Source organism: Cupressus sempervirens, chromosome 10 (genome assembly GCF_028749045.1).
Source record: "Cupressus sempervirens isolate cs-2001-9-10 chromosome 10, ASM2874904v1, whole genome shotgun sequence".
Lineage (NCBI taxonomy): Eukaryota > Viridiplantae > Streptophyta > Pinopsida > Cupressales > Cupressaceae > Cupressus > Cupressus sempervirens.
This window is the reverse complement of record NC_143127.1, coordinates 393,701,613-393,720,893: the sequence shown is the minus strand read 5'-3', so window position 1 is coordinate 393,720,893 and position 19,281 is coordinate 393,701,613.

Sequence of the window (19,281 nt, the reverse complement as noted above, 5' to 3'; positions counted from 1 at the left end):
GAGATTCCTAAGGGATTGCTCGGGTAACTTCTACGTGACTTTTCTGATGACACTTTCCCGCTTGCATATTAGGTTTCCTACGTGTCTTGTGGTACCTCTGGGAGTTAGATGTCGATCTTTTCACTAACCCTTGAGTTAGCATACTTATAGGATTTCCTGGACTTAGAGAGTATTTATGATTATAGGTTTCATTATCCTATTTGGGACTTGAGACTATCTCCTCAGCGCGGTGGGAGTGGACCATTTAGGTTCCACGTGGTCGGGTGGTAGTGCTTTTAATCTTACCATTGAGATCTGTTCCGAGGTCACCATGGCTGGAGATTTCGTGATTGGCATTTACCTTCACTATGTTCTTGGATTATTGTGATGGATGGTTAGATTTTATGATAAATGTTTTATCATTATGGATGTATGGATGTATCATGTATGGCAAATAGTTTCATATATTTTTACTGAACTTTGTATCATGGATTTGAGGATGTTGTATCTTGATCTTTACATATGTATATTCTTTTAAGCCTTTCATACCCTGTGACTTGTACAGTGGATGATTGAGCATTCCGAATTAATTTGCCGAGAGGCATTCAGAACAAATGTATATTATGGACATGGGACTTTCTGATTATTCTTTCATATGTATGTGATAGTTGTTAGACTTAGATTTAATTAAATTTAAACGTGACTCAACGTCTTGGGATCTTTAAGAAATGTAACTTACAATGTATGTTTGTCGATGATTTCATGTTATTGCTTCCGCTACTATGTGTTGATGTGTATGTCATACTTTCTTACTTTAAAAAAAAAAAAAATGTTTAGCAAACTTAGTGAAACTTTAGGTAAATTCTTTTGGATCCCTTGGCGAGGCGTTACATCTGGTATTAGAGCCTGAGTTTCTACATTGGGAGCTCTGGGTATATTGGAACGCCACTAGTGTTAACTAGTTGAATAAAAATACAAACCTTAAACTAAAACTTGAAACTAGTTGAACTGAAACAATATGAAAACTATTAGTTACCTATTTTTCATACTTCAACACTTAAGCCTTCAAAACTGAAATTATAGGTAAACTGAAAATTGAAAATATCTTGTTTGCAAAACATGTGTCTTTTATCTATGTGTTTCAGTAGTATGTTTCATGGTTATTTTAGCATCTTGTGTCTTGGATATGATTGTAGGATGGTATCTGGGACGAGATCTTCCGTTAGGGGCCGTAGCCTTGGCCGTGGTAGAGGCCGTGGACGAGGCAGAGATGTTAGTGTTCATGAGTCTATCCACGAGAGCCCCATTCAAGAAGAGAATAGGGAAGAGCATGTCAATGAGCATCAGGAAGAGAACCACGAAGAGGGACATGCCGACTCTGAGGAGGTTGATCTGAGGCAAATGATGCGAACCCTTATTGATCGCTTACCTCCTGTTCTTGAGCGGGATAGAGCACACCAGGTTGGACATGAGCATAGACGCAGATCTAGGAGTCCTCAGAGGGATCGACATAGATTCATAGTATCTTCTCAGATGAAGGATCTTCAGAGGTCCAAGATCAAGCCCTTTAATGGGAAAGGTTCTGGGTATGTAGCTGAGCAGTGGCTTATTGCCCTTGACAGGATTTTTTCTATGCAGGACTTTGACAGTAATGTCAAAGCGAGGTTTGCCATTACCAATCTAGAGTTATTTGGAGCCACCTGGTGGACTATTGAGGAGAAGAAGTTGGGCATTGACATGGGTAGTGTCACTTGGGAGATTTTCTTGGAGAGTTTTCATGAGCGATTCCTACCAGAGGAATGGAAGCAGCATAGAGCAGATGAGTTCCATAACCTGAGACAGTTCACTATGACCGTTGTAGAGTATGAGCGCAAGTTCTATGAGCTCATGCCTTTTTCGGGATTCAGTGACAACCCAACACAGTTGGCACAACATTTCATCCGAGGCTTGAACAACCATTTTATTGGGGGTGTTAAGGTATTTGAGCCTAAGACCCTCAAGGATGCGGTACATCGAGCTATCCTGGTAGAGCAGAGTGTCAACTTTGGGCAAGGAGGATTTGTGGGAGCGCCTACTATAGCAGGATCTAAGGGCAACCACAATTCTGGTGGAATCAGGAAGCCTCCCTTCCCTAGGAGGAATCAGTATTCTTAGCAGCATTCTCAGCAGCAACCTCAGCAGCATAAGGGATTTTACCCTCAGGCACAAAGTGGTGGCGGTGGATCCAACTCTAGGATCAATCGCAATGCTCAACGTAATAGACAGAATCATCAATCTCGGCCTGCACAGAGCAACCAGTCTTTTGTTAGCAGGGGTAGCCACCAGCGGTCAAATGCACCACCTATAGGGAGAGGATCTGGTAGAGGCACGGGATGTTATTCGTGTGGACAGATTGGTCATATTGCAGCATACTGCCCACAGCGAGCATCTCAGTATTCAAGACCCAGGCCAGCAGCATTTGAGCCTACAGTCAGAAATACAGGTGGATCTCATAGAGTATTTACAACGGTGGATCACCGTCAAGCAGACCATCAGGGGACAGTAGTTGAGACTACAAGAGCTATCCGAGGTACACCTCTCTTTGTATTATTTGATTCAGGGGCTACAGATTCTTTCATTTCTCCATCTCTAGTTGACAAGTGTAAGCTGGAGTCGGTTAAGCAAGATCATGGTTGGCAAGTGGAACTAGCCTCAGGCGCTAAAGTTTCCACAGATTTTGTAGTTCATAAGTGTGGACTTAGTATAGGAGGGTTTGAGACTTCAGTAGATTTTTGAGTTATTCCTCTTGGCTCCTACGATGTGGTCTTAGGTATGGATTGGCTTGGCTCTCATAGGGCTAGTATAGACTGCAGAAAGAAGACCATTATGTGTCAGGATGACCAAGGGAAGGATGTTGAAATTGTGGGGATACCGAGGCCTATATCCCTACGGATGATCTCTACTATGTAACTAAAGCGAAGCTTTAGTAAGGGATGTCAGGTATTTTCCGTTACGGTAAATGAGCTAGATGAGGAAGAATCTACAAGGAAGACCCTAGATCACCCTATTTTACAGGAGTAAGCTAATGTCTTTCGGAGTGAGATTCCAGGCATGCCTCCGAAGAGAGACATTGATTTTAGCATCGAGCTCACTCCAGGAGCGGAACCTATCTCTAGAGCTCCTTACCGTATGACCACTCAAGAGCTAAGTGAGTTGCGTTTGCAGTTAGAGGAACTTTTGGCCAAGGGTAGTATTTGACCTAGTGTATCACCATGGGGAGCTCCAGTGCTCTTTGTGAAGAAGAAGGATGGTTCTTTGTGCCTTTGCATTGATTACAGACAGCTGAATAAGGTGACAATAAAGAACAGGTATCTTTTACCAAGGATTGACGATTTATTTGATCAGATCAAGGGGGCTACAGTGTTCTCTAAGATTGATCTTAAGTCAGGATACCATCAACTTTGCATCAAGGAGGCTGATATTCATAAGACCACCTTTCGAACTCGCTACGGGCATTATGAGTTCACAGTGGTACCCTTTGGGCTGACGAACGCTCCATCAGTTTTCATGTGCTTAATGAATGGGGTGTTCCATTCCTATCTTGATAGATTTGTTCTTGTGTTCCTCGATGATATTCTGATATATTCTAGGTCCCAAAAGGAACATGAGGAACATTTGAGTTTAGTTTTACAGTGCTTGAGAGACAATCAACTGTATGCCAATGCGGCAAAGTGTGATTTCTTTCAATCAGAGATACAGTATTTGGGACACGTTATTTCAGGCGAAGGTATCTCTGTAGACCCTACAAAGATCTAGGCAATAGTAGATTGGCCTGCACCCACTACTGTGTCGGAGATTCGTAGTTTCATGGGTCTAGCTAGGTATTATCGTAGATTTGTTCAAAACTTCTCCAGAATAGCACACCCTATTACCTCCCTTCAGAGGAAAGGAAAGAAGTTTCTTTGGACAGAAAAGTGTGTAGAAGCATTTCAGAAACTCAAAGAGCTTCTGACTAGTGCACCGATCTTAGCAGTACCTGATCCAGAAGGTGATTTCATGGTGTGTACAGATGCTTCCCTTGAGGGTATTGGAGCAGTTCTAATGCAGAATGGTCAAGTGATTGCATATGAATCATGCAAACTCAAGGATCATGAGTTGAATTATCCTACACATGACCTTGAGTTAGCAACAGTAGTTCATGCCTTAGTGAGATGGAGACATTTCTTGTTGGGACACATATTTGAACTACATAGCGATCATCGTAGTCTTCAGTACATATTCACGCAGCCTAATCTGAATGCTAGGCAAAGGCGTTGGATGGAGTTTTTGTGCGAATATGACTTTGAGGTAAAGTATATCCAGGGGAAGGAGAATGTTGTAGCTGATGCTTTGAGTCGCAGGAAACATGTGATATCATCTATGACTCTTAGTGTCGATTTGAGATGTCAGATACTTCAGGAACTCCCCACTGATTCATGGTATCTGGAGGTGTGCAGTGAGATCAATTCAGGGAGACCCTTGGAGGGTAAGTTTTCAGGCTATGTCCTAGAGTCAGATGGCCTTTTGAGACATTCAGGAAGGATCTATGTGCCGCTACTAGATGAGCTTCACATATTGATCCTATCAGAGGCCCATCGTGCACCTTACTCGGCACATCCAAGTGTCAAGAAGATGCATGCAGATTTGCGACGTTTATTCTATTGGTCCGGGATGAAGCGCGACATTGTTGATTTTGTGGCTAGATGTCTTGAGTGTCAGAGAGTCAAGGCAGAACACCAACATCCGACAGGACTTTTGCAACCGAATCTCATTCCTTCATGGAAGTGGGACATCATCTCTATGGATTTCATAGTAGGATTACCTATGACTCTTCGTCGTCATGATGCTATCATGGTCACCGTTGACCAGTTGACCAAGGTGGCACATTTTACACCAATCAGGTCTTCCTACACTGCAGCTTTTGTAGCTAATGTGTTCATGCGTGACATTGTGAGACTACATGGTATTCCCCGAAAGATCATTTCGGATAGGGATCATGTTTTCACTTCCGCATTTTGGACATCACTACAGCATGATCTTGGAGCGCAGTTGAACTTCAGTTCAGCATATCACCCAGAGACAGATGGGCAGACAGAGAGAGTGAATCAGGTTCTCGAAGATATGTTGAGAATGTACGTGATGGATAGGCAGACTCATTGGGAGGACTATCTCTACCTAGTGGAGTTTGCTTACAAAAATGGGCATCACAGTTCTATTGGCATGGCACCTTTCCAAGCCTTATATGGACGCCCTTTTCGTACACCTTTGAGTTGGGATAGCCTTGAGGATCGCATCCTATTGGGCCCAGAGATGCTTCGTGACATGGAGCAACAGGTGGTGCGTATCCGAGAACACTTGACAATGGCACAGGATAGGCAGAAGAAGTATGCTGATGCACATAGGTCAGATAAGCAGTTTGCTGTGGGAGAGAAGGTTTTCTTGAGAATGTGTCCGCGGAAGAGTCTGATCCGTTATGGAAAGGGCTCGAAGCTAGCACCTCGCTTTGTGGGACCATTCGATATTCTTGAGAGGATTGGTCCAGTTGCCTATCGTCTTGCTTTACTGCCCAGCCTTGCTCGCGTTCATGATGTTTTCCATGTTTCAGTACTTAGACAGTATATTCCTGATGTTGTACATATTCTTGATTGGAATGCATTGCAGGTAGAGGACGGGCAGTTGGCTTTGGAGCCAATACGTATTCTAGAGCAGCGGCAGTTGACCCTCAGGGGTCGAACCATAGAGCAGGTAAGGGTCCAATGGGACCCTATTGATGACTCTTCAGCTACATGGGAGGATGCATCTAGATTACGAGATTTATATCCCTATTTGTTTATAGGCTTCCAGGAGTAAGCCTAAGCCTAGGGGGGGTGGATGTAGTGCCTGCCCCTAGTCTACATTTTCGAGCTACATTTATGATATCATTGCCAAACTCTTTTAGGCCAATTTATGTTTGATGATTAGTATTATTATTTTAGAGAATCTCAGATGATGTTTACACTCGGTTTATTATATGATGAGACTACTTGGTACTCTATATTTCATGCATGTATGATGATTATTCAATGGTTTTAGTTATCGATGATGATTAGTTAGATGGTTTATTATTTCATGTGCTTCTTATGGATACTTACCCCATACTGCATGTGTATGGTGTGCGTGTTGTTTTACTTATGTATGGTGTTTCTAATATGGTTAAGGAAGGGAGTCGTAGTCACCTGCTAGTCGGGATCTACACGATGCACCACTTCCTGCCATTGTCTGTTTAGCTTAGAATATTGTGTTTGTACATGCGTGGATTTTATGTAGGTTGCAGGTACCGGGTATCGACTTCCCTGAATTGTCAAGATGAGCATACCCTATCGCACTGTCTCAATGGTAAGAGAGGGGAGATAAACTCTTAAGTCCATATCCTAAACCCTTTAGCCAATTGTCCTAATTGATAATTAGGACAAGTATCTGAGTTAAGTACCCTCCGAATGCATCAAATGATGTAATTTCGTGATTATAACCCTTTTTGTTGATTTGGTATGTATTTTTCTATGATGGGTTTTCGTATGTTGCTTTATGAGTCCTTGGTGTATTTTCTATTAATTAAGTCTAATTAAAAAGATTAATTAATGATTTAATTAAATAGAGAATTATTATGATATCTTTATATTTAATTAATTAATTAATTAAATAAAAGAATTAAAGTTGGAGATTAAAGTTCAAAGATATATTTAGAACAGGATAATATTAATTTAATTTAATAATAATATATTAGGAGTTCATTTTTAAATAAATGCTAAATATTATTGTTATTTAAATTAATTAAATATGTTATCAATTAAGTTCTAAAATAAATTAAAGAGTTGAAAGATATTAATTTATTAAGAATTCTAGATCGCATGATATAAACATGAGTTAAATTTAAGAATTAAATTAAAAGATTAAATTATAAAAATTAATAATGTTATTTTAATTTCTTAAAAGTGCACATAAGATTAAAGTAATAAATTAATTAAGAATAGAAGTCAAGTGAAATTTTAAATAAAGTTATTTATTAATTCAACTTAATGTGCATGAAAGTTGAATGCAAAAGAATAAGAAAAGATAATAAAAGTTAATTTGGAGTTAACTGAGTTGTGCAAAGAGTCTTCTCGGGTAAACGCACAATTAGTGCCCCGATTTGAGGAGAAATTGCTTATCACAATTTTGGGGGGGTTCATTTTTGAGATAGAGGAATTTGGACAGGAATTTTTGGGAGACAATTTTTGGAAGCGAATTTCAGAAAGCTGATACCAAGAAAGTTTTCCAGAGGAAGGTTATTGAGAGGAGCGAATTCTTTTACAGTTTCTGGAGATTGCATAATAGCATCAGGATCAGGTAGGGTCTTGTATTTTCGATTATCGATTTATTATGCAATTATCCTTTCCTGTCTTCTTCGTGTCTGAGGTTTGTAAATCTGGAATTCTCTGTGATGAATGTTAAAACATTACGATATTGCAATTTATCAGATGCTTGCCAATAAACTTCTGTATACATAAGATTTAAATGGGAAGGGTTGAATCTAATACCAAAATTCTAAATTAGAAGATCGATTGGTTGACTATATATTTTCTATATCAATTTAAAAAAAAAAAGACCAATTTTTCAATGCTTTTATATATATATATATATATATATATATATATATATATATATATATATATATATATATATATATATATATATATATATATATATATATATATATATATATATATATATATATATTTATATATATATATATTCTTAATTAATTTTTTTATTAATAAAAATCTTATTAATAACAAAATGGTATTCTTTTGTTTTAAAAATATAAGATATTATATATATAAAATTAAATATAAAAATAAATAAATAAATTTTTAAAAAAATATAATATAAAAAAATATATTTATAGTGGGGGGGAGGGAATCACCCCGTACCTGCCCCCCACTGTCGAAGGCCGACAGTACCCTGCGTCGCAGGTACTGCGACGACAGGTACAGAGTACCTGCCGCCGCAGGCCCTGCGGCCAAGCCAACGGGATATAAACGTTATTGCATGAAAAAAAAAAAATATGAAACTTCGATTTTTGTTTTTTGTTTTTTTTTTATATAATTTTTAATTTGTTAAAAACAAATTATATTATTTAAAATTTTTAATTAATAAAATTATAATATATTTAATTTAATAATAGTTTTAACTTTATTAATATTTAATAAATAAATATTAAATGCATAGACATAGTTTGTAAATTTTAATTTATTAATAATTTTGCTTAAATATTAATAAATTAACAATTAATGGTTAGATTAAAATAAGTGATTAGATCAAATGATTATTGATTAATTTAATTAAAATTAGTTTAATTGAGTTAATTAATAATGAATTTTATTTGACTAAATTATAAATTTGGAGTATTGATTTAATGAAATTTATTATAGAAAAGGGTTAATCGTAAAGGGTAGTTGTGAAAACCTAGTTACTTGAAATTGACATTAAACTGAAACATAAACCTTACCTTAACTCAAAAAATATACTTTCAGATCCAATTTTTGAGACTTTGATGTTGTCTTTGTACTTTGAATGTTTTGGGGTTGGTTTAGCGTTGACCAGTTCAAGTTGTTACCAGAGGCTCGGGGTTGTGAATGTGATGTCATGATGATTTGGTCTCGATCTTTCTTAACCTGACCCTGGTAATGTGATGAAGTGCTCTATGACATGATTGTGTTTACTATTTGTTATTGTTTACCAGTTTCCTTGTGTGAAGCTGAGGTGTATGTATTTGAGAATACCTAACTTAACCATTTTTGAGTCTCGATCAGTTATATTTGATAACCATTTCTGAGTCTCGATCAGTTATACTTGTATTACTTTCTGGTTGCTCCTTGGAGAGCCATTGGATTTTGTGACTTATCGTTGATGCCTTCAGTTGCTGATCGAGAACTGTCATGATCATGTGATTACTATTTGATGTTATCTGTTGCTCATGAAGAACTGATGTAATTTTGTGGATTATCTTTTTATGATTTTTTTTCAGTTGCTTGTATAGGACTGAGGTGGTTTTATTATGATTCTTTGATTTACGAGTTCATGAGCTAGGGTAGGTTATCTATGTGTAGAGTCGGGAAGTGGCTTGCAATGGGGGTCAGAGCCCTAAGAGGCTACCTTGAGAAACCCATTATAAGTCATTTTTAATAAGTGAAAACATTTTACACTAAATGAGAGAAAATGAACCTAACAAGATAATTGTATGTTCTCTCCCATGCCATGAGTGCTAGTACAGACTAGGATGGGGTAGAGAGGACGCTTGGTTACGACCTTGCATTCCATAGTATGCCTCGTCAGTACGAGAGGATACTAGTGGCCGCAGGATCAGTAGGGACCCGAGATTCCTAAGGGATTGCTCAGGTAACTTCTACGTGACTTTTGCGATGACACTTTCCCGCTTGCATATTAGGTTTCCTACATGTCTTGTGGTACCTCTGGGAGTTAGATGTTGATCTTTTTAGGAACCCTTGAGTTAGCATACTTATAGGAATTCCTGGACTTAGAGAGTATTTATGATTATAGGTTTCATTATCCTATTTGGGACTTGAGACTATCTCCTCAGCGCGGTGGGAGTGGACCATGTAGGTTCCACGCGGTCGGGTGGTAGTGCTTTTACTCTTACCATTGAGATCCGTTTCGTGGTCACCGTGGCTGGAGATTTCATGATTGGCATTTACCTTCACTATGTTCTTGGATTATTATGATGGATGGTTAGATTTTATGATAGATTTTTTCCATTCACCCTATGAAACCATCTCCCTCATGCAACATAGTTAAGGAGACTTAACTATAAACTCTACCAAGGGTGTGAGTTTCCACATCAAGGAGTCCTCAACTGGATCAAGGGGGATCCTATAGTTATGAAGAAGGTCCTTTAGCTCTTGAGAAATTCCCAAATCAATAGGTTCAAGGTTCCAAAAAGTGACCCATTATCTTTCAGGGGTGATGAAGTTTCAAATTTGAGGGCAATACAATCTGGAACACTTCTCCCGCAGAGGTAGGAACTTAGTGTGCATGAGAGAAATATCACAAATCCATTTATCCTCCTAGAAATCAATAGAATTACCATTCCCCATAATCCAGTGGCACCCCTTTTTCAGGATCCTTCTAGTATTAACCATATTATTGCAAATCTTGGAGCCATAGGGGAGATCACATGCCCAAGGGAATTGGTGAGGAGACAATCCCTTGAGGTATTTAATTTAGCCTTAATCATGTTCTATTATCTACCTTGAAAGCTCACCAAATTCCTACCAATTTTGGTTAATAGGGCCTTGTTCAAGTTTCCTGTTCCTCTTAAATTCAGACAACCAAGAGCTTTTGGTCAATAGACTTTCTCCCAACTAACCAAATTCCTTCTTTTCTTTTCTACAGTTCTAGACCACAAGAAGTTCTACTAGATTTTGTCAATAATGTTTGTAAACCTACCCGAGATTTTGAAAATGGATAGGAAATACACCGGGATGCCTTGCGAGGAGGTGGAGAGAAGTTGGAGTTTCCTAGCATTGCTCAAAATTTTCCCTTTCTAGCTCACCAACCTTTTTTGGAAGTGTTCTGCAAGACCATTCCAAAATTGGTTGGGAACTTCCTTAATTGTGAGTGGTAGGCCAAGATAAGTATTTAGGATGGATGCCTCCTACTAACCAATAATACTTGTCAACTTATCTCTCAAGATGGCAATGGTGTTGAAGAAAAAGACTTTTCTTTTATGGTTATTTATGTATTGCCTAGAGACCAATGCATATTGATTTAGGGTGACTTGCCATTCTCTAGCTGCATGGATGGAGGAGATGTCATATAAGAAGGTGTCATCCACAAATTGTTGTATGATTTGTGGGGAGCATCGGGAAGCTGATTTATTACCCTTGATTCTTTCAGAGTTAGTCAAAGACACTAAATTTATGCTTACACTTCCACTAAAATCATAAAAAGGTAGGGAGATAGGGGGTCACCTTTGCAAAGGCCTTGGGAGGATGAGAAAAAAATGCCAAGAGCTCCATTAGCGATCACCAAGAAAGGAATAGAGGTAACAACATTTTTTATAATACTATTAACCTTCTCATTAGAGCCAAGTTTGGCAATAATAACAAAGAGGAATTCATAGCTAACCTTATCATAAGCTTTGGAGATATCTAGTTTAAGAGCCATACTTGGGTTCTTAGACCTTTCCATAGAGTATATCACCTCATTGGTAACCGCATCAGGAATCTACCTCCCAAGCACAAAGACACTCTGAAAGGGGCCAATGAATTTGTCTAGGAGAGGCTTGATGCGATTTACTATAAGCTTAACAAGAACCTTGTAAATCATGGTACAAAGGCTGATGGGTTCAAAGTCTTCAAGTCTTTGAGGCTCCTCCATCTTAGGAATGAGAACAATGAAGGTATGGTTGAGTTCCTTCAACAACTTTCCCATTTTAACCAAGTTACACTCGATTTAAGAATGTCACAAGCAACATGGATAACATCATACTTAACAATGTCCCAAAATTCCTAAAAGGAAACAAGAGGAAACCCATCTAGACAAAGATCTTTTGATTGATCCATACTAAAAATAGCCTTTCTAACTTCCTCTTCTTCGACCTTACATGTCATCTTCTCATTCATTTGACTATCAATCACCAGTTGAAACAACCTCATAATATCATTTTGTATGTTGTTCTTAACCTGCGCCATTAGGGGGGTTATACATTTCCTGGAAAGAGGAATTGACTTTATCCTCTATCTATTCTATTTTAGTGACCTTGTGGTCATTATCATCCATCAAGCTATTGATAGTGTTTCTCTATTTCTCATCTCAAGGCTGATCTGTAAAAAAATGCTATGTTTTTATCTCACCCCTTCAACTATTGTATCCTAGATATTTGTTTCCAGAAGACTTCCTCTCTATTGAGAATGGTTCTCCATTTGTCTATACACTTTCTCTCCTCCTTCTATTGCTCAATTTGCACATTTTTTGGTGCAACTTGCATCTAGAGGGATTTCAACTTTTTCTCTATAACCTTCTTTTCTTTGGGTAAAATCCCAAATGAGGATTTGTTCCAATCTTTCACCTCCTTTCTAATTCTGTCAAGCTTTCTAGAAAAATAGAACATGGTAGTGCCTTCCATCAAATCCTTCCACCATTTTACAATAAAATCCTTGAATTCAATGTGTGAGTGCCACATGATCTCATACCTAAAAGGCCTTTTCCTAGTAGCATTTTGAGTCCAAGAGAGAAGTATCATCGAATGATCCAAGATAGTCCTTGGAAAAACCTCTAGGGAGGTGTGCTGAAGAATGTCCCATCCTAAAGAGATTGGAGCCCTGTCATGCCTAACTTGAACCAAAATTTTCCCTATTATGTTATTAGACTAGGAAAAGCAGAGCCTTGCAGTTCAATATCAATCAGATCATTTCTTCTCAAAAAATCCTCCAAGTCTTGCATGCTATCCCAAAAATCCTCCAATCCCCTCAATTGCTCAAAAAGGCATAGCGTGGTGTTGAAGTCTCCCATACACAAAAATTTCACTTATCTCATGGAATCTTCCATAGTAGTAGACTCATTCTAGATAGCAAGCCTACCATTGCAAGTGTTAGGGGCATAAAAATTGAAAGTAGTCTAGTTGACAGAGTGGGTGGTGAAGTTTCTGACAACAAAATGGGTGTTGACAAAAATATCCATGCCTACAGACCTATCAAGGATTCCACATCATAGTGATACCACCAAAAGCTCCATTAGCTTCACTATAGGTATATTTAGCACCTAGCCAAATATAATTAACCACTTACAAAAAAATATGCACATTCATTTTAACTTCCTGTAGAAGAATCATATCAATGTTAAGTTCAATGATTTTCTAGTTGATTTCATACTACTTCCTAGGGCTATTCAACCCTCTCATATTCTAGGATATGATCTTCATCTTTTGTGGTTCTAGGTTTCCTTTAAGGGTTTTTTGTCTCCCTTATGCAATATCCTTTTCTTTTTCCCTTTGACAGATGTTCCTAGTCGGAGGTCTCCCTATCCTCAAAGTTGATCCAACATATGCCCTATTCCCCCCTGACCTTCCTCTTTGGGACCATCCATTCACTAGCATTTCTTATGAGATCAAGGCTTGTGTCCTCTGAAGTAGAGGAAAAGACTTCCACAATACTAGGAATCGAGACCACAACGGTTCCATTATCAAGATACATGCCATCTCCAAGTCAATAGGTAGGCTGTAGTAGCTCTCTAACCCCTCAGCAATCCTTTCTCTGTCCAACATACCATCACTTAGATGGAGTTCCAAGTTCAACATGTTGGAAGCTTCCCCCTCTTCTTGAACAATAGCTTTCAATGAATCATTTGTATCCTTACCTTGCACACTAGTGCATTCTTTCAAAAAGGTTCTTGTGATCTTGCCCAATTAAGGGGTTCCATTCAGTTGACACTTTTCCACACAAGTGTTGATAGAAAAACCCAACTCTGTATTTTCCTAAGTTGTGGCTACAACAATCCTTTTAGTTGTTTTCAAGCTCTCAACCAACTCCACACCTGGGGAAGATACCTTGTTCTTGAGTTTCTCATTCTTTAGGCACTCCACAAGAAGATGACCAAAGCTGTTACATTTCTAGTATACAGGAGGAACATTCTCATAGAATAACAATTGCAACCAAGTTCCCCATTTAGATATTAGGTCCACCGTGGTTGGTAAGGGTTTTTTCATTCACATAGATCCTGGCAAAGCCCAGTTTGATCTTTGAGCCAGTCATCGAATCCATCTTTATGAAATACCCAAAGGAGTTGTCAATCCATCTAAAAATACATTCATCTTAAAATTCCAAGGCGAGACAAGGTAAGTGGTTCCAGACTAGGGCTGATCTGTAAAGGTCTCTCTCCAAGTTAAAACCCAGCTTCCATTTTGCCAGCATCAACTGATGTTTGCAAAAGTTCCAAGATGTAGCCATGATGTAGTAGATATATGGAAAATATTTATAATGTATTAATAGGTGAGTTTGTACCTAGAAGAGAAGATATTTTTCAATATTATTCATTTAGGAGAAGAGCCATCCACAGTGTGCTATAACAAACTTTGGCAACCTTGAGATCATCTCAATACATTGTTATTCTTTGACATTCAAAATTGGGAACCAAGGGATGTCACATTGCATGGATGTGCTGATTGGACTTCATGGGGGAGATTGTTGGCATATGAAACTCAACAGTCACATGAGTGTTCATTCTCCTTCAATTCCTTGTATTTGTAGAACTCTATATAATGGTTGCATGTAGCCCATGTAATGTATTTGTTGATTAATGCAAGTAATTCCTCGCTAGAGCATAGACATAGGTAAATTTTGCTAAACCACAATAAATCTTGTGTTCTTGTATTTGAGTTCTTCATTTATGTTTGTCCCATTTTATTACTTATTTTAATATTTACAATGATACTAATTGTAAATTTAAACAAACAAAGAAATAGAATAAAACATTAAACAAATAGGAAAATACTAAACACAAGGTTTACCATGGTTCACCACAACCTTGGCTATGTTCACACTCCAATAGAAAATAATTATATTAGCAAAATATCTAATACAATTCACTACATGATAGCATATGTATATTTATACATTGGCATAAGCATTCAATCGAAGAGACATGAGAAGCTTAATAGTCAATATGACTGTTAGGATTCTTATATGAACACTTATCCATCTATGTTGTGTTTATAACACTTCGATCCATGTAAGAGCAAAATGATAATACTAATTTTTGTCTAATTAGAAACAATTACTTTTTCTGTGTAACACGTTATATTTATATTTTTAAAACTAGTGGAGTTGTACTTGTCATCAAAATTATTTGTACTTTTAATTGTATTGCATATATTTTTTAAATTAAGGTTTAATTAATTTTTTAAATTTTATTTAATAATATAATATTATAATTATATTTAGAGCTCAATTAAAATTTATTTTATAATTAAGTCTAAATTAGAGATAAAATTGTCATTAAGTTTAAAAATTGATTAGATTTATTATTTTTTGAATGTTTTCTTTTTAAATTTAGATATAATATTATATATATATAGATATATACATATACATGCACACATATATATATAGACACACACACACACACACACACATACATACATATATATATACATATACATATATACATATATATTTATATGTATATGTATATGTATATATACATATATACATGTACATATACATATATATGTATATGCACGTATATTTATGTATATATGTGTGTGTGTGTGTGTGTGTGTGTGTGCATATACATAAATATGTACATATACATATACACATACACATACACATACACATACACATACACATACACATACACACACACACACACACACACACACACACACATATATATATATATATATATATATGAACATATGTATATGTATACACATATTTATCTACACACACACACACACACACACACACACACACACATCAAACAATAGTTCCTATTATCGGTTTTCTTATTATGGAAGTGATGTTCATAAATCATGAGGTGATCTAGAATAAAGAATATGTTATACCTAGTCAAATATATGACAGGGTAAGGCAAGTGCACAATGTGGGGAAAAGACACTCAATTGCACCCATGACAATGACACCATACCACATGAATCCAATTGGCACTATCATGTTGGATCAGACACAACCCTCTAAAGACACTGTCTACGATGCAACTTATATGCACCCTTTTTCAATGAAAATATAAATTTCTCCACTATTTAACACTTGATATGAGTGCATATAAGTTGCCCCATATACATTGACCCCTTAAACCCCTACTCATTTAAACCCCCTATCCCTCTCTCTTCTAGCCTTCATGGTACTAGCAATGCCAATTTCATTGTGAGAAAACATTGTGTGAGCCATCCACACGTCTTGGATGACACGGTGGTATCTGATGCACGAAGGAAGGAAAAAAGAATGGTAGACAAAGGAGTGATTAGCAAAATGATGCCCCAGTATGACTTGCAGATACCATCCAAAATTAGTACAACGATGTCTGTGATTCAAGGGTTTCAAATTATGCTCTTTCCATCACTCTTTTTAACCTTCATCCCCCACCCTTAATCACAACTACTTGCTCTTCTTTCACCCAAGTCTAATAAAAATATATGGCCCTCCTCACAGGTTTCTTGTTATGACTTTGATTAAAATGATGCAAATGCAAATAGTTTTTTGGATTAATAATACTCTTTCACTCTATCATCAAGTTTGTAACATCAGAACTGCCTTGTCAACCTCTATCTTTATTAACACCGACAGTCTCCTTCTGGCAGAGACCCACGCGTCAACAAAGAATGACCCCTACTTTTCACTGTTATTTCTGCTTTCCATGGCGAAAGACGTGCCCTGAAAAGTGAAAATTGGAATTTTACCTAACTTTATAGTGTTTGACAATGCCAGTTTATCAAAATATTCGAGTGGAAACTCTTGAAGGAATAAGCCCATTGACTTAAAATTGGTAGTGGTTGAATCTTGCGTGAATGATAATTCTTGTACGGATGCAAAAGATGATTTGTAAGTAGCGATTCTTACATATGGTAGCAATTAAAGATCTTACAAAGGAAAGCATAATATTAAAATAGTGTGATGAAATATCGAGCAACAAAACATTAAGCTATCATAACCATGAAGGTTGTAAATGACAATGAGAAAATAGTAATTGAAGTGGAATAATATTTGACGAGTTTAATTAATTAAAAAGAATTGTACTTTGAGATAAATGAAAATATGTCTCTTCAATTTAAAAGCACAAAGTTTAGAAACAAAATATATATATAAGTGGAGTTGTTTCGAGATAAAAAGTTAATGAAAGATGTGTGAGAGAAAAAAGGAAGTATAAGAGTAGGATGGTGGGGAGAAAATAAATAGTTCAAGTAAGGATTATGTGTGCATTAATAAGATATTCATGTGGTTGAGTACAAGTTTATTTGTCTGGAATATTCGTTAAATTGAAGAATGAGTTAAAAGATGAGAAATTACATATAACATTATGCAAAAATATGCTAGATGTATATGAGGATGTAGGCGAACATATAGATGTGAATTATAGAAAGGTTTTGTGGATTTGAAGTAGAGGTTTAAAGAAGTATAAAATAAATGATGTGAGTCTCCATCATTCATTAAGTGAGCAACACTGACAAGGTGGGAAAGAAGTGTGTAAGCAACATTGACAAGGTGGAAAAGAAGTGTGTAAGCAACATCAATGAGGTGGAAAAGAAGTGTGTGTGTCTAGTGGGTTGGTGTTTCAATTAGGTCGGTGCATATAAAGTGTGTGAATTGGGGCTTCTAGTGAGTTAGTGCTCATTAACATAGGGGTTGAAGCCTCTACTAGATTAGTGCCCACAAGCCATTGTAAAAGAAAAAATTATATAAAATATAATTATTTTTCTGTTCTTTTCTCTTGCATTGGATATCCACGTAAAATGTTGTATCATTGTGTTCATGTGTATAATATTTTTATCTTAGTATTTGAAGTTATTGTCTAGCTAGGAAAATAAGCTTAAAACTAAACCAAAAGATTTAAAAGTTCTGAAATTTGAGCTTATTGCAATTTTTGCAGGCACAGGTGTGTAGAAGAAAGTTGTCATGGAAGAATTGTAGAAGTGGAAAAGGGAAGATAAGACTGGTGAATCTATAGAATGTTTGGTGCTAGCATATTATCAAATGACTTCTCTTATTTATGGTTCCAACCTCAATTATACAAATAATTTTTCATCTAGAGTTCATAGGATGTTGTAGCTAGAGTACTTTGAAGAGTATGTGAAGTTTCATGTAGAAGAAGATGAAAGGGTAGATGAAAAATATTTTGAGAAAGAAGAAGGTCAAAGAATAGATGAAGGGGCAAAAGATGTGTCTGGCATGATAGAGTTGAAAGAAAAGGGTTGTATGTCAACCAAGAAGAAGGCCAAGAGGCCAAAGTTGTTGCTCAACCTCAAGATGAGGAGGATGCTAGCAAGGCAGAATTAAAAGGTGATATCATTGTTGCGTTTGATGAGATAAGCTTGTGATTAAATGATGGACTAAAAGATGATGACCATGCAGAGAGTTTGTAGATGTATGGACCATATAGGTACGAACATGGAGTTCATCAATATCATAGCTATGAACGATAGTGATAGGAAGCTAGGTTGGACTAGGAGGAGCAAGTAAATACACTAGGTAGGGCTCCTCTATGGATTCCACCTCACTCGGGCTTCGAAGGTCTCCCACACAACCCATGCTCTGATAGATATGGGTAGATAAAGGAATTATATTTGTACATAAATAGATAGTGTATGAACTCTAACATTGCATAGGAAATTGTACATATGAATGGATAAAAATTAGAGGACTAGGTGATGGATGTTAGAGTGGTAGTTGGTAGGCCACCACAAGTCAATTTTCCAGAAGAGACATTGATCAAGCTAACAAGATTGATGGGGCACAAAGATTGACAATCCATCAGAGTCATTTAATGCATGGAGTGTGTATAGTAGTGGATTAGTTATCTCATTGAAAGAAAATGACATTTTACACAATTCTATCCCCATTCCAACAATAGATAATTCTTTGCAAATTTAAATAACATCTACATGTAATTCTTTGAATATCAGTACCATTTGGGAGACTATAAAAAATCTAGAGTTCAATGCAAGTAAAAATTCAAGGTTCAAACTTCTCAAATATAGTTTATTGATCTACAACACATGCTTGTGTCTCCTTACGAAGCCATGATTGATGAAATTTTCATTCTATATGAATCAAGACATAGAGGGGAGCATCTACACAATGTTGAGAGATATTTTGTAGACAACATAATGCATTTTTAATATATCAAAAATGTTTTTGAAGTATTTGATAGCAGCCAAAAAAGAATGGGGGTTGACCCCAAGAAACAAACAGGCTAAACAATCAGTTGGAGGTAACCTCCCATTTGTCTATCCTATGCCATCTTTAAACTTCAAAAAACAAAATATGTCCACATCATGATTAATAGTACAATCATACCTTAGACTAATATCCATAAAAGGCTGTAAAATGTACCAGCAGCTCCTATAAAAAATGTTTCTCTTAATCAACATAATCTTAAAAGCTAAGACCCCATGGGGTATCGAGTTCAAAGTACTAAACACAAAAAAACTACACATACAAAATACTAGAACCAGGGCTAACTTCCCTCTTCTTTCCCTTGTTTATTCTCCTTATCCTTAGAAACATC